The sequence below is a fragment of the Pseudophryne corroboree genome, chromosome 4 (assembly GCF_028390025.1).
Source record: "Pseudophryne corroboree isolate aPseCor3 chromosome 4, aPseCor3.hap2, whole genome shotgun sequence".
Classification (NCBI taxonomy): domain Eukaryota; kingdom Metazoa; phylum Chordata; class Amphibia; order Anura; family Myobatrachidae; genus Pseudophryne; species Pseudophryne corroboree.
The window spans coordinates 486,167,175-486,180,927 of record NC_086447.1 but is presented as its reverse complement, the minus strand read 5'-3'; the positions used below and the strand labels follow the sequence as shown (position 1 = coordinate 486,180,927).

The following is a 13,753-nucleotide window of genomic DNA, read 5'->3' as shown; positions in this document are numbered from 1 at the left end:
ACCACCAATAAAGGAGTTGTTCTGCAGGTGGTGACCACAGACCACTTCTCAGCTCCTATGCTTTCTGGCTGATGTTTTGGTCACTTTTGAAAGCTGGCGGTGCTTTCACTCTAGTGGTAGCATGAGACGGAGTCTACAACCCACACAAGTGGCTCAGGTAGTGTAGCTCATCCAGGATGGCACATCAGTGCGAGCTGTGGCAAGAAGGTTTGTTGTGTCTGTCAGCATAGTGTCCAGAGCATGGAGGCGCTACCACTAGACAGGCCAGTACATAAGGAGACGTGGAGGAGGCCGTAGGAGGGCAACAACCCAGCAGCAGGACCGCTACCTCCGCCTTTGTGCAAGGAGGAACAGGAGGAGCACTGCCAGAGCCCTGCAAAATGACCTCCAGCAAGCCACAAATGTGCATGTGTCTACTCAAACAATCAGAAACAGACTCCATGAGGGTGGTATGAGGGCCCGACGTCCACAGGTGGGGGTTGTGCTTACAGCCCAACACCGTGCAGGACGTTTGGCATTTGCCAGAGAACACCAAGATTGGCAAATTCGCCACTGGCACCCTGTGCTCTTCACAGATCACTGAGCACATGTGACAGACGTGACAGAGTCTGGAGACGCCAAGGAGAATGTTCTGCTGCCTGCAACATCCTCCAGCATGACCGGTTTGGCAGTGGGCCAGTAATGGTGTGGGGTGGCATTTCTTTGGGGGGCCGCACAGCCCTCCATGTGCTTGCCAGAGGTAGCCTGACTGCCATTAGGTACCGAGATGAGATCCTCAAACCCCTTGTAAGACCATATGCTGGTGCGGTTGGCCCTGGGTTCCACCTAATGCAAGACAATGTTAGACCTCATGTGGCTTGAGTGTGTCAGCAGTTCCTGCAAGACGAAGACATTGATGCTATGGACTGGCCTGCCCGTTCCCCAGACCTGAATCCAATTGAGCACATCTGGGACATCATGTCTCGCTCCATCCACCGTCCAGGACTTGGCGGATGCTTTAGTCCAGGTCTGGGAGGAGATCCCTCAGGAGACCATCCGCCACCTCATCAGGAGCATGCCCAGGCATTGTATGGAGGTCATACAGGCACGTGGAGGCCACACACACTACTGAGCCTCATTTTGACTTGTTTTAAGGACATTACATCAAAGTTGGATCAGCCTGTAGTGTGTTTTTCCACTTTCATTTTGAGTGTGACTCCAAATCCAGACCTCCATGGGTTAATAAATTTGATTTCCATTGATAATTTTTGTGTGATTTTGTTGTCAGCACATTCAACTATGTAAAGAACAAAGTATTTAATAAGAATATTTCATTCATTAAGATCTAGGATGTGTTATTTTAGTGTTCCCTTTATTTTTTGAGCAGTGTATATATACAGTGGGGCAAAAAAGTATTTGGACAGCCACCGACTGTGCAAGTTGACCCACTTAAAAAGATGAGAGAGGTCTGTAATTTCTATCATAGGTACACTTCAACTGTGAGAGACAGAATCTGAAGAAAAAAAACTAGGAAATCACATTGTATGATTTTTAAACAATTTATTTGTATATTCTTGCGGAAAATAAATATTTATACAATCAAAAAGTTTAACTCAATACTTTGTAATATAACCTCGGTTGGCAATTACAGAGGTCCAATGTTTCCTGTAGTTCTTGACCATAGAGATGAGCGGGTTCGGTTTCTTTGAATCCGAACCCGCACGAACTTCACTTTTTTTTTCACGGGTCCGAGCGACTCGGATCTTCCCGCCTTGCTCGGTTAACCCGAGCGCGCCCGAACGTCATCATGACGCTGTCGGATTCTCGCGAGACTCGGATTCTATATAAGGAGCCGCGCGTCGCCGCCATTTTCACACGTGCATTGAGATTCATAGGGAGAGGACGTGGCTGGCGTCCTCTCCATTTAGATTAGATTTAGAAGAGAGAGAGAGAGAGAGATTGCTGTGATACTGTAGATTAGAAGAGAGTGCAGACAGAGTTTAGTGACTGACGACCACAGTGACCAGTGACCACCAGAGACAGTGCAGTTGTTTGTTTTATTTAATATATCCGTTCTCTGCCTGAAAAAAACGATACACAGTCACACAGTGACTCAGTCTGTGTGCACTGCTCAGCCCAGTGTGCTGCACATCAATGTATTGTATATAAAGCTTATAATTGTGGGGGAGACTGGGGAGCACTGCAGGTTGTTATAGCAGGAGCCAGGAGTACATGATAAATAATATTATATTAAAATTAAACAGTGCACACTTTTGCTGCAGGAGTGCCACTGCCAGTGTGACTAGTGGTGACCAGTGCCTGACCACCAGTATATTAGTAGTATTGTATACTATCTCTTTATCAACCAGTCTATATTAGCAGCAGACACAGTACAGTGCGGTAGTTCACGGCTGTGGCTACCTCTGTGTCGGCACTCGGCAGGCAGTCCGTCCATCCATAATTGTATTATAATATATACCACCTAACCGTGGTTTTTTTTTCATTCTTTATACCGTCGTCATACTAGTTGTTACGAGTATACTACTATCTCTTTATCAACCAGTGTACAGTGCGGTAGTTCACGGCTGTGGCTACCTCTGTGTCGGCACTCGGCAGGCAGTCCGTCCAACCATAATTGTATTATAATATATACCACCTAACCGTGGTTTTTTTTTCATTCTTTATACCGTCGTCATACTAGTTGTTACGAGTATACTACTATCTCTTTATCAACCAGTGTACAGTGCGGTAGTTCACGGCTGTGGCTACCTCTGTGTCGGCACTCGGCAGGCAGTCCGTCCATCCATAATTGTATTATATACCACCTAACCGTGGTTTTTTTATACCACCTAACCGTGGCAGTCCGTCCATAATTGTATACTAGTATCCAATCCATCCATCTCCATTGTTTACCTGAGGTGCCTTTTAGTTCTGCCTATAAAATATGGAGAACAAAAAAGTTGAGGTTCCAAAATTAGGGAAAGATCAAGATCCACTTCCACCTCGTGCTGAAGCTGCTGCCACTAGTCATGGCCGAGACGATGAAATGCCAGCAACGTCGTCTGCCAAGGCCGATGCCCAATGTCATAGTACAGAGCATGTCAAATCCAAAACACCAAATATCAGTAAAAAGCCTCTTTTTTTCTTTGCGTCATGTGCTGTTTGGGGAGGGTTTTTTGGAAGGGACATCCTGCGTGACACTGCAGTGCCACTCCTAGATGGGCCCGGTGTTTGTGTCGGCCACTAGGGTCGCTTATCTTACTCACACAGCGACCTCGGTGCAAATTTTAGGACTAAAAATAATATTGTGAGGTGTGAGGTATTCAGAATAGACTGAAAATGAGTGTAAATTATGGTTTTTGAGGTTAATAATACTTTGGGATCAAAATGACCCCCAAATTCTATGATTTAAGCTGTTTTTTAGTGTTTTTTGAAAAAAACACCCGAATCCAAAACACACCCGAATCCGACAAAAAAAATTCGGTGAGGTTTTGCCAAAACGCGTTCGAACCCAAAACACGGCCGCGGAACCGAACCCAAAACCAAAACACAAAACCCGAAAAATTTCAGGCGCTCATCTCTACGACCAGGTTTGCAGACACTGTAGCAGGTATTTTGGCCCACTCTTCCATGCAGATCTTCTCTAGATCTGTCATGTTTTGGGGCTGTCATCGGGCAACACGGACTTTCAACTCCCTCCACAGATTTTCTATTGGGTTGAGGTCTGGAGACTGGCTAGGCCACTCCAGGAGCTTGATATGCTTCTTACAGAGCCACTCCTTAGTTGCCCGGGTGGTGTGTTTGGGGATATTGTCATGCTGGAAGACCCAGCCACGTTCCATCTTTAATGCTCTTACTGAGGGAAGGAGGTTTTTGCACAAAATCTCACGATACATGGCCCCATTCATCCTCTCCTTAATACGGATCAGTCGTCCTGTCACCTTTGCAGAAAAGCAGCCCCAAAGCATGATGTTTCCGCCCCCATGCTTCACAGTGGGTATAGTGTTCTTGGGATGCCATTCATCATTCTTCTCCCTCCAAACATGGCGAGCGGAGTTTATACCAAAAAGTTTGATTTTGCTCTCATCTGACCACTAACCATTCTCCCAATCCTCCTCTGGATCATCCAGATAGTCACTGGCAAACTTTCGACGGGCCTGGATATGTGCTGACTTAAGCAGGGGGACCTTTCGGGCGCTGCAGGATTTCAATTCATGACGACGTAGTGTGTTACTAATGGTAACCTTTGTGACTGTGGTCCCAGCTCTCTTGAGGTCATTAACCAAGCCCCCCCGTGTAGTTCTGGGCTGATTCCTCACCGTTCTCAAGATCATTGATACCCCACGAGGTGAGATCTTGCATGGAGCCCCGAGTAGCTCATCCCAGCCTTGTGCAGCTCTACAATTTTGTCCCTGGTGTCCTTAGACAGCTCTCTGGTCTAGGCCATGGTGGAGAGGTAGCAGTCTGACTGTTTGAGGGTATGTACAGGGGTGTTTTATACAGATAACCAGTTCAAACAGGTGCCATTAATACAGGTAAAGAGTGGAGGATAGAAGAGCTTAAAGAAGAAGTAACAGGTCTGTGAGAGCCAGAAATCTTGCTGCTTGGTAGGTGTCCAAATATTTATTTTCCACAAGAATACACAAGTAAATTCATACAATGTGATTTCCTTTTTTTTTTTTTTTTTTTCAGATTCTGTCTCTCACAGTTGAAGTGTACCTATGATGGAAATTACAGACCTCTCTCATCTTTTTAAGTGAGTCAACTTGCACAATCGGTGGCAGTCCAAATACTTTTTTGCCCCACTATATATATATATATATATATATATATATATATATATATGTATATATATATATATATATACACGTAGGAAGAAATCGGCGGCACTCCAGGACTTTCAAGTAGAAAAATTGTGTATTTAAAACATCACAAAATACAACATGTGACCGAAACGTCGGTCACATGTTGTATTTTGTGATGTTTTAAATACACAATTTTTCTACTTGAAAGTCCTGGAGTGCCGCCGATTTCTTCCTACGTATTACTACTAAACCACGGAGGGCACCTAGGCCGGTTATTGGACGCACTCAGGGAGTGCCGGGCTGCTCCATTGTATATATATATATATATATATATATAAGCACAACAGAATTGCTGTTCTATATATAAAATTGTTAATATATATATTTATACGAATATATAAATATGTAGTGTATATTTCTCCTTCTTCCCACACACCCCACAATCTGTCTCTCCCCAATGACTCCATGCTGCATTCCCAGCTCCCCCACCCCATCCCAACGCTCTGTATCCCCTCCCTCACCAACCCATTCTTACCCTGGAGAGACTGCAGCACTCCCCAGCATTTAGACCCAAACACTGCACAGCAGGCACCATGCGACCATCACACCCCACCAGAAGAGTCCAGCGCAGGGCATGGCAATCCTGGCCAGCAGAGCTGCTGCCATGTCCCATAACTGCCTGCAACAGAGCTGGACCTGGAAGGGCGAGTGCGCACCCGTGAGGCACAGTCACTTTGTGTGAGAGGTTCCTCTCACTCTGAGGCTGCAGCTCACTGCCTTATTTGAATAAGACTTGGGGCCCCTCTGATCCTTGGGGCCCGGTACAGGTGTCCCCTTTGACCTCCCCTGTCGCCGGCTCTGCGCACAGCACAGGACAAGGCCGTCAAGCATGCAAAAACACAGCAGCGATGCAATCGCAATGCAATTGTGCTCACATCACTGATTTGTGTGGATGCGCCCCCTGCCTCCAAGCCCCCCTGCCTCCAAAAGCCAGCCTGCGAAGGAAGGCGCAGGGCGGCCATATTCCAGGTCACAGCAGCTGCCTGTAACGCCACGTGGGTGCCCCAAACCCACCCCCATTTTTGTCAACACGCCTACCCAATTCCACATCATTGCCCCCGCAACGCCATGTCGCTACCCTGTACCGCCCCATAAACACCTCTGCCTGTCAATCAGGCAGAGGCATTCGCATAGGTGAGAACGCATCTCTCTGGCCCAAGCATGGGCAGTGCATGTCCTGCGCATGTGCACTGCGGGGGCAGATGGGAAGATGCGATCACATCTCACTAGCGTCTGATACTAAATACCCCCCTAGCCCGTAGCCCCTGATTGCAACACATACTCATTACTTCAGCAGAAAAAGAACAATGAATATTATTTTAGATGTTTAAATCTTGTGAGTGCTAAGAATAAAAGGAAAAGTCTAATTTGTCCAGAGCGCTTAAGGGGTTTAACCTTTACCCATCCTGCACATGAGTTTACAAAATTGTTTTAATATAATGTATTTGTATATATGATATCAATGCCTTCTTGTAAACAAAGTTAGAAGTTCTTCTGGTTGTGGTCGGGATGTGGAGTTTATCCTTGTGGCTGGCTCTCAATTAAGGGATGTAAAATCCATTGTGTCTGTGAGAAGCAGATTCCTTAAATTGAAGGATTTCCCCAGAAGCTTCTTAACTGTGATGACAAAAAAAGGAGATTTATGGTAGACTTACCATTGTTAAATCTCTTTCTGTGAAGTACACTGGATTCCACAGGGAATAACATCGGGGGTGTAGAGTTGGATCTTGATCCGAGGCACCAACAGGCTAAAGCTTTGACTGTTCCCAGAAGGCATTGCCCACCTCCTCTATAGCCCCGCCTCCAGGCACTGGAGCTCTGTTTTGTTAACCAGTCAAATGCAGTAGCAGGTAAGAGAGACTGTAGATGTTAGTCAAATAGAACCACATTCTCACGACAGGAGAAGGGACTAGCGGCTAATGCCATACAAACCAAAAGACGCTAAGTGCGTCAGGGTGGGCGCCCTGTGGAATCCAGTGTACCTCGCAGAAAGATATTTAACAATGGTAAGTCTACCATAAATCTCCTTTTCTGCAGTGGGGTACACTGGTATTCTAGAGAGAATACCATCGGGGATGTCCTAAAGCAGTTCCTCATGAGAGGGGACGCACTGTAGCAGGCACAAGAACCGGCGTTCAAAGGAAGCATACTGGGAGGCGGAAGTATCAAAGGCAAAGAACCAGATGAACGTGTTCACAGAGGACCGCGTAGCCGCCTTGCACAATTGTTCAGCGGACGCGCCACAGCGGGCCACCCAAGAAGGTCCAACCGATCAAGTAGAATGGGCCTTAATAGCAGCAGGAGCTGGGAGCCCAGCCTGCGCATAAGCTTGTGCAATCACCAATGTAATCCATCTGGCCAAGGTCTGCTTATTCGAAGGCCAGCCACGTTTGTGAAAACCAAACAGTACAAAAAATGGAATCTGACCTCCTGATAGAGGCAGTCCTTTCCACATAAACACAGAGAGCCTGTACCACATCCAAAGATCTTTCTTTGGAGAACAGACCAGAAGAGATGAAGGCTGGAACCACAATATCCTGGTTAAGGCAAATAACCAGGGCGAGTTCGAAGAACAGCCCAGTCACTGGGAAAATCAGAAAGGCTGGACGACAGGACATAGCACCTAAGTCCGACGCCCTCCTAGCAGAGGCAATAGCCAACAGAAATACGACCTTAGGCATAAGGCAGTTAAGGTCCACAGACTCAAGAGGTTCAAATGGAGAATCTTGCAGGGCATTTAAGACAACAGACAGATCCCATGGAGCCACAGGAGGGACATAGGGAGGCTGAATCCATAGAACACCCTGATTGAAAGTGTGAACGTCAGGAAGAGACGCAATGTTTATCTGAAACCACACTGACAAAGCAGATATATGAACCTTGAGGGAGGCCAGACGAAGGCCCAAGTCTAGTCCTTGTTGAAGAAAAGCCAAAAGTGTGGAAGTTTTGAAAGTATATGCATCATAACTCTTAGCAGCACACCATGTGAAGTAAGAATTCCAGACCCTGTAATAAATACGAGCAGAAGCTGGTTTACGGGCTTTCAACATAGTTTGAATAACCGCCTCAGAGAATCATTTTGCTCTCAGGAGTGATGCTTCAAGAGCCACTCTGTTAAAGCCAGTCTGGCCAGGTCTGGGTAGACACAAGGGCCCTGAACGAGGAGGTCTGGGCATTGAGGAAGTAGAAGAGGACGCTCTATCGAGAGACCGTGCAGGTCTGAGAAGCAATGCTGTCTGGGCCACGCTGGAGCGACTAGAAGTAGTATTCCTCCTTCTTGCTTGAACTTCCGTATTACCCTGGGCAGGAGTGACACTGGAGGTAACACGTATGGCAGCCGAAAGTTCTATGGAATTGCCAGTGCATCCACAAAGGCTGCTTGAGGATCCGTTGTCCTTGCCCTGAAGACCGAAACCTTGTGAATGTGTTGAGACACCATCAGGTCTACATCTGGTAGGCCCCACATGTCCACTAGGAATTGAAAGACTTCGGGACGAAGACTCCACTCTCCGGCGTGCACGTCCTGATGGCTGAGGAAGTCCGCTTCCCAGTTAAGGACTACTGGAATGAACACTGCCGATATGGCTGGCAGATGGTGTTCCGCCCATTGGAGGATTTTTGACACTTCCATCATTGCCATGCGGCTTCGAGTGCCGCCTTGATGATTTATGTACGTCACCATGGTGGCGTTGCCCGACTGTACTTGAACAAGCCTGTTCCGTACCAAAGGCAGGGCCAGTTTCAACGCATTGAACACTGCCCGCAATTCCAGAATGTTTATCGGGAGGAGAGATTCCTCCCTGGTCCACCAACCCTGGAGAGAGTGTTGCTCCAACACTGTGCCCCAACCTCGCAGACTGGCATCCGTTGTCAGGAGGACTCAGTTGGAGATCCAGAAGGGACGGGCCCTGCTCAACTGTTGGTCCTGTAGCCACCAGCTCAGTGACAGACGAACCTCCGGAGTCAAGGAGATAATTTGAGACCTGATCCGATGAGGCAGGCCGTCCCATTTGGAAAGGATTAACCTCTGCAGAGGGCGGGAATGAAATTGAGCGTACTCCACCATGTCAACCTATTACCATATGCAACCTATTGATCCTTCTCCCAGTAAATGCTGCAATAAATAGCCCACAGGCTACAATGGCTAACACCATCTAAAGATGACATTAACTACTGGGGCAGGGTCATCTTCATGCTCTGGATTGAGACACTGGGCAAGACAGGTTGGGACTGGAGTGAATGATGTTAGGCAGGGCCGGTGCTAAGGTGTTCGGCGCCCCCCTGCAAACTATAAATTTGCGCCCTCCAATACTTTACAAAGGGACAGTGCACATTGGGGGTCATTCCGAGTTGATCGCTAGCAGCGCAGCGATCAGGCAAAAAAACAGCATTTCTGCGCATGCGTACGGGCTGCAGTGCGCACGCGCAATGTTATTTCACACAAAACTATGCTATTTTACACATGGTCTAGCGGCGCTTTTCAGTCGCACGGCTGATCGGGGAGTGATTGACATAAAAGGGGCGTTTCTGGGAGGTAACTGCGCGTTTTCCGGGAGTGTGCTAAAACGCAGGCGTGTCAGGTAAAAACGCAGGCGTGCCTGGGGAAACGGAGGAGTGGCTGGCCGAACGCAGGGCGTGTTTGTGACGTCAAAGCAGGAACTAAACTGTCTGTAGTGATCGCAAGGTAGGAGGTTTGGAGCTACTCAGAAACGGCATGAACATTTTTACGAGCAGTCCTGCTAATCTTTCGTTCGCACTTCTGCTAAGCTAAGATACACTCCCAGAGGGCGGCGTCTTAGCGTTAGCACTGCTGCTAAAAGCAGCTAGCGAGCGATCAACTCGAAATGAGGGCCATAATGCCCCCTATACCAGTGACGCTTATACACATAATGCTCCCTGTAGTAGTGCCGCTTATACACACAATGAACCCTGTAGTAGTGACGCTTACACACTTAATGCCCACTGCAGCAGTGACTATTATACATGACTCCCCCTGTAGTAGTAATGCTTACACACGTAACGCCCCCTGTACCAGTAATGCTTACACACGTAATGCCCCCTGTATCAGTGATGCTTACAAACAAAACGCCCCCTGTACCAGGGACGCTTACACACGTAACGCCCCCTGTACCAGTGACGCTTCCACGCGTAATGCCCCCTGTACTAGTGCCACTCACACCCGTAACGCCCCCTGTACCAGTGACGCTTACATACGTAACGCCCCCTGTACCAGTAATGCTTACACACGTAACGCACCCTGTACCAGTGACGCTTACATACGTAACGCCCCCTGTACCAGTAATGCTTACACACGTAACGCCCCCTGTACCAGTAATGCTTACACACGTAATGCCCCCTGTATCAGTGATGCTTACAAACAAAACGCCCCCTGTACCAGGGACGCTTACACACGTAACGCCCCCTGTACCAGTGACGCTTCCACGCGTAATGCCCCCTGTACTAGTGCCACTCACACCCGTAACGCCCCCTGTACCAGTGACGCTTACATACGTAACGCCCCCTGTACCAGTAATGCTTACACACGTAACGCACCCTGTACCAGTGATGCTCTCACACGTAACGCCACCTTTACCAGTGACACTCTCACACATAACGCCAACTGTAGCAGTGACGCATACATCCGTAACGCCCCCTATACCAGTGACACTATCACACGTAACGTCCCCTATATCAGTGACTCTCTCACACGTACCGCCACCTGTAGTAGTGACGCTTACACACATTATGCCACAGTCACACATACATACATACATACTGTACAAACATTACACACATACACAGTCACACATACATATACACAGGGGAGGGGTGGCTAGTCGAGTGGGCTTAATATTCATAATTTTCCAGTGGGAGGGCAGCATGTTTGACCGCAGATATCTCCAGTTCTTGGAAATAGATTTCTTAGCTTTCAATGTGACAAAATACTAGAGAAGCTTACCTCTCAAGAGGTACTGGGGACTTGGGAATCAGAGTTTAGGAGCCAGAGCAATCCACCAACGAATATATAAAACTGCATACCAGGTGTGTGAAGCTGGAGCAGGGACCAGCTGCTGGAAGGCTGATATCTCTGGTTCTGAGCATAGTATAGACAAGCTGCCAGTGTCACAGCTTTTGGACTATAACATCAAAAAAACTCTAATACCCCTTTCACATCACACAAATAACCCGGTATCGACACGGCATATTGCCGTGTCGAAACGGGTCAGTGTGCGATGTGAAAGCACTTTGGCCGAATTAGCGGGTCGCCTGACCCGGTAATTCAACCCGGTAAAAAAGAATGGTTATTACCGGGTTGAATACCTGGTCAGGCGCAGTGTGAATGGGAGCCGTTTCGATGCGACACGGCTCCCATTCACAGCATAGAGAGAGGCGGCGCAGGAGATGAGCTTATCTCCAAGTGCCGCCTCCACTCCCGCCCTTGCTGCTGCTGCACCCCCCCCCCCCCCCCCCCCCGCTGCTATGACAGCCGACCTGGTATATTGCCAGGTCGGAAAGCCACCAAAGCAGAGCAAATGCCGGATCCCACCCGGTAAGGACACGTTTCTCTTACCGGGTGGGATCCGGCATTTGCGATCTGAAAGCGGTATAAGTCAAACAGAACCCAAGATATCTGGCAAGGAAGAGCAATTAACAGGCTTGGATTGGGACCATTGCTTAGAAGTCAGATATCTCCAGTTCCCTAGGGCCGATTTTTAAAAATCTGGTACCCCTGAAAAAGGGGTACTATCACACAAAAACAAAAATAAAACAGTGCTTACACTAGTAGATTATGCAGACAATGCTATAACATGGTAATCTAAAAAAGCATCATTTATTAAAATTGAATAATTTTAAAAAAGTACAACTGGCTTTCAAGCCTTCATTGTATTCAAATAGTTAGAAACAAATTATTACTTGTGTCATAGTTGTACATCATAAGAAATTAATACTGTGCAACTGTATAGTAATGTCCTCCTTTTTAGGTTAAATGTCAGGGACTTTCTGTACAGTTTCTGTGAACCACAGTCCGATTATAGAAACAGTTATGGTCATGGACCAATGGCAGGGGTCCCAAACTTTTCATACGATGTTTCACCGAAATGGCAGTGGATTTCAGCGCATTTGATGGAGTCCCTCTAACCTTTAGTGCTTGGACCAGATGTGACCAGTATCATCCAGTAGTAACCAATGGGTGAAGTCCACAGAGTCCCTTAGACCAAGGAGGAGCAAGTGAAACATCGTATGAAAGGAATCAACGCTAACAGGATTCTTCCCTTCCAAAATACCTTAGGACCGGTAAATATTACAAACGTTTGGGACCCCTGCCATTGGTCCGTGACCATAACTGTTTCTATAATCGGACTGTGGTTCACAGAAACTGTACAAAAAGTCCCTGACATTTGACCTAAAAAGGAGGACATTACTGTACAGTTGCACAGTATTAATTTCTTATGATGTACAACTATGACACATAAGTAATAATTTGTTTCCAACTATTTGAATACAGTGAAGGCTTGAAAGCCAGTTGTACTTTTTTTTTAATATTAATCAATTTTAATAAATGATACTTTTTTAGATTACCATGTTATAGCATTGTCTGCATAATCTACTAGTGTAAGCGCTATTTTCTTTTTGTTTTTGTGTGTATCTAATGTGTGGAGAGTGACTATCTCCATAAAACAGCTGTTAGGAAAAGCATCTTTAAGTAGCGCCTGTTTGGATATATCTTGGTATATCTTTTCTCTACCCTCAGCTATCAGCCTAGGGTCCTTAGACTCCTGGGGCCCTTGGGCAAGTGCCCATTGAGCCCATACAAAAAGACGGCCCTGCATGCCAGGCACTGTGAGCAAGCCGGCTGTTGGAAGTTTAGTTTCCAGCAGCTGCAGGTTGAAGTCTTTGACATGGTTGCATGTCGTGTCAGGGAAAGCCCGGCTTGGAGTGGTCACATAAGATCAGAGAGAAGGTAAAGCAGCAGTTATCTGTACAGTGAAGAGTGCAGTAAGTGAGGAAATGAGGCTGTCTATGTAGGCAGGAGCAGTGTAGTGGAGACCTCTGAAGATTTGAGAGAAGAGTTTGAACTTAGGGACCATTTATTAACAAGTTTTGGCTTTTTAAAACTTGTTGTGTATGATAAATGTTGCTCCAGCCAACCAGCTCCTGTCATGTGTTTGAAAAATGACAGTTAGGAGCTGATTGGCTGGAGCCCCATTTATCACACGCAACAAGTACTAAATGGCTAAGGGGGTCATTTAGACCCGGTCGCACGCATGCTATATTTAGCACTGCTGCGACCAGGTAATCGCCGCCTACAGGGGAGGGGATTAGGGGTGTGCAGGAGAGCGATCGCTTGTGCAGACAGCTGCACACACAAACAGTTTGTGCAGTCTCTGCACAGCTCAAAACTTACTCAGCCGCTGCGATGGATCTTCTTGAATCTGTCATCAGGATCCCTCCCTGCTGACATCCGGACATGCCTGCGTTTTCTTTGGCACTCCCAGAAAACGGTCAGTTGACACCCCCGGCCGGCCTCTTCCTGTCAATCTTTTTGCGTTTGTTGCTGCGAACGCAATCTTCGGTATTCTCGTCGCTGGTCGTCGCCGGGTAACGACGCACCTGCGCGTCGCGGCGCATGCGCAGTTCAGACCCGATCGTACGGCTGCGAACTGCGAAGTGCGATCGGGTCGGAATGACCCCCTAAAACTTGTTGATAAATGGGCCCCTTAATTCTGATGGAGCCAATGGAGACTGTTAGAGAGGGGCAGCAGAGGTAACAACACAGGAAATGAGGCGGACAGCCCAGCTGATAGACTGGATATAAATATCAGAGGGGAATACATATGGGATCATTTCATAGCAGAGTTTTATTTAATATGTTTTGAAGACATTACAATATATTGTGCAGAACATGG

At 47.2% G+C, this 13,753-nt stretch overlaps 1 long non-coding RNA gene across 3 annotated transcripts in view; it reads left to right on the top strand.

The window, feature by feature from the left end:
- The window catches only part of LOC134909811 (uncharacterized), a 317,263-nt gene that overhangs the window by 248,498 nt on the left and 55,012 nt on the right, over nucleotides 1–13,753 (top strand). The window contains exon 3 of one of the 3 annotated variants that reach the window (XR_010176035.1): nucleotides 4,672–4,735. The exons of the other annotated variants lie outside the window; for them this stretch is intronic. This is a non-coding gene — a long non-coding RNA (uncharacterized LOC134909811). The remainder of the gene's footprint in view (nucleotides 1–4,671; nucleotides 4,736–13,753) is intronic. 3 annotated transcript variants of the gene reach the window in all.